Source organism: Sinocyclocheilus rhinocerous, unplaced genomic scaffold, assembly GCF_001515625.1.
Source record: "Sinocyclocheilus rhinocerous isolate Xijiao unplaced genomic scaffold, SAMN03320098_v1.1 scaffold1800, whole genome shotgun sequence".
In the NCBI taxonomy this organism is placed as follows: domain Eukaryota; kingdom Metazoa; phylum Chordata; class Actinopteri; order Cypriniformes; family Cyprinidae; genus Sinocyclocheilus; species Sinocyclocheilus rhinocerous.
Window position 1 is genome coordinate 282367 of NW_015651550.1, and position 3134 is coordinate 285500.

General features: G+C 36.2%; 1 protein-coding gene across 1 annotated transcript in view; it reads right to left on the reverse strand.

The window, feature by feature from the left end:
• LOC107713054 (chromodomain-helicase-DNA-binding protein 9-like) overlaps positions 1 to 3134 on the reverse strand; it is an 80333-nt gene that overhangs the window by 23775 nt on the left and 53424 nt on the right. The window lies entirely within an intron of this gene.

Below are 3134 nucleotides of genomic sequence, written 5' to 3' on the forward strand. Positions count from 1 at the left end.
GTGTGAAACAACAAACTGACGATTTATATATTATCATTTGTAATTGTATATACATTGTTGTGATTAATTGTGGCTGGAACAATAATGTAGCTGTAAAAATAGTTGCCTGCTGAAATTGAAATGTATATACATCTTCATCATGACTAGATAGACACGGTGAGTTTGTCTTTACTATACACGTTAGATGTGATCACCTCATAGTAACAATCCTGTCAGATCGTCCATCCTTTGAGTGAGAGTGTAACGTTACAGGTCGGCCGATCTGGTTTCGTGGTTAAAGTTAACCTTTTCGACATGTTTCCGTGTTGTCCTTGCTCAGCAAAAGCATGGACGCGATGTTGTCTGGGGGTTTGGCAAAAGGAGAGTGGGACTGTGGGCGGTGCTCGGGGTGGTGACTGAAGGCTGTGTAGTTCTGACGTCAACTTTTTACGGAAGTCACAACGGTTCGTGAAAAATAGCTAGAACTTTTAGCAGGCTGTGTGCATTTTACTGTGGACTGACTGTTTTGAAACTTATATGGTAGTTAAATAGCCCCTAGACCTCAGTAATCGTGAAAAAAGCCAGGAAATTTCAGTTTTGACAATATGGGACCTTTAATTACTATATTATATTATATTATATTATATGATTTTGCTTCACAAAGGACGTCTTCCACTATATTAGAAGCTATATTGCCATTTGCAATCATATGATTCTGGATGGTTACGCCTCTGCATTAATTTTGAAACCTGAGCTAATCTAAAGTATGTTTCTAAGAGGCTGTAAAACTGTAAAGCCACTTTTTTCATTTGGTCACAAATAAAACAGACACCACACATAAAAACTGGCACCATAAACACATACACACACAAACACACGCACACACACAAACACAAACACACACTTTTTCATGTCTCTCAGTGTTGTTATTGTCAACTAAATCTAAAACAAAAATATGAAAAAACATTTTGGGTAATTGAAACTAACTTAAATCAACTTAAAAAATAGAAAAGTTATTTTGGTGATTAAGTAAATCACTAAAACTGAAACTGAAATAAAAATAAAAGCTATGTAGAAAACTACAAAAAAAACTATAAAAAACTCTGAAAATATAAAAATAAAAGCTCATTTAAATTAAATTAAACTAAATTAAATTAAATTAAAAAAATACATATATAAATAATACTAAACACTGGTTTCTCTTAACTCCATTGTAAATGTCATGTAATAAAGCCAAACCTTCAGCACACATGAAAATGTTCAGTGCAAACAATAAATGATTTCACAGAATTCCATCTTTCATGCTGGACACTAAAAACCAAAACACTTTTGCAATCTCTCCTCAGTGCCGGGCACACATTGAACAGGAAATGATTGTCAGGACATCAGCTGTGTGCATCACTTGCTCTTTCACTCTCGCTCTCATTCTGAATCCTGCTCTGTGGATGATGTTACACTTCACTAGTCTCCAGCACAACGTGACTTCCTGGTTGCCTAGCGACCTGATCAGAGTGAAGCTGGTGGCGTGGGTGGAAGCAGTAATGTTGAATCCTGTGAGTGACACACGAGCTCCACTCAGCAGCTGTGAAATGAGACTGAGAGCTGGTCTTTACTGCGCTGTGTGTGTGTGTGTGTGTGTGTGTGTGTGTGTGTATACGGAGAGAGCTGGACTGAGCTAACCTGTGAAAGCATGTGAGGTAAGCCAGTTTAACACCCTAAACATCTTTCTTTTACTCTCCTCTGTCAAGGGACCCAACAACACACACACAAGCACACACACAGGGTCCAGAATCAACCACAAACTTTCTGTCATTTTATAAAATAGGTATGATAACAGAAAAATAAAAGAAAGACAGACAGGTAGATTTTCTATAAGACAAAGCACATATTTAGTTGTTTGGATCGTATACTAATCATGATGAGAAAATATTGCTTTTGTGCCTCACATTTTCATGTTGGTGTATCAAAAACAGAGCTCTAGCAAGACAAGAAATCAAATATAAGAGATAAAAAAGATAAAGCTCTGAATGCAGAGGCAAAAGATATGCCACAGTTACTGATCTTTTCTACAGCAGACCATTTGTGTAGATTCACAAACAGCAGCAGGACTCAGACGGTCATTCTTACACTGCATTCTTAGCATTCTTAGATTTACACCATGAATTGTGTTAGAATTGCTGAAAAAGGCACCAGTCAACAGGCCAATATGGCCAACATTCTATTCACTCTTTTGAAGAGAGAGACAAAAAAAGAATAAGGGCGGAAAAAAAAAAAAAGTTTAAATTTGCACTTCCTGCTAACTGGAGTACACTAACAAATTTGATCATTTGTATAATTTGATTGATCATTTCACATTATTAAATCTCCAATGTATCAAAAATGCTTCACCAAAACCAACATCACAAATCCCAGCTGGTCAGTGTTTAGTTAGTGACTCTTAAAGGAACTTAAATCACCTGTCATTTTAATGGTTGTACTTTGTCACATAAACTTAAGTGCTCTGTAGGGCTGGGCGATATGACGATATTATCGTATATCGACGATGTCTCGTAAGTATCGCGATGTTGATGTCAACAGTCAGGTAACAGACAATTATCGACATTATCGGAAAAAAAATGACAAATGATCACTCTTTTGAAGAGAGAGACAAAAAAAGAATAAGGGTGGAAAAAAAGAAAAAAAAGTTTTAAATTTGCACTTCCTGCTAACTGGAGTACACTAACAAATTTGATCATTTGTATAATTTGATTGATCATTTCACATTATTAAATCTCCAATGTATCAAAAATGCTTCACCAAAACCAACATCACAAATCCCAGCTGGTCAGTGTTTAGTTAGTGACTCTTAAAGGAACTTAAATCACCTGTCATTTTAATGGTTGTACTTTGTCACATAAACTTAAGTGCTCTGTAGGGCTGGGCGATATGACGATATTATCGTATATCGACGATGTCTCGTAAGTATCGCGATGTTGATGTCAACAGTCAGGTAACAGACAATTATCGACATTATCAGGAAAAAAATGACAAATGATAAACCTAGTAAGTTGCAAAAAATACTTTACATAGCCCCATAGTCACCATACAGGTCTTTTTGCATGCAAGAATGAAACAATATAGTAGGAGGGTTGGGAATCGAAAAGCTATTCCAATTT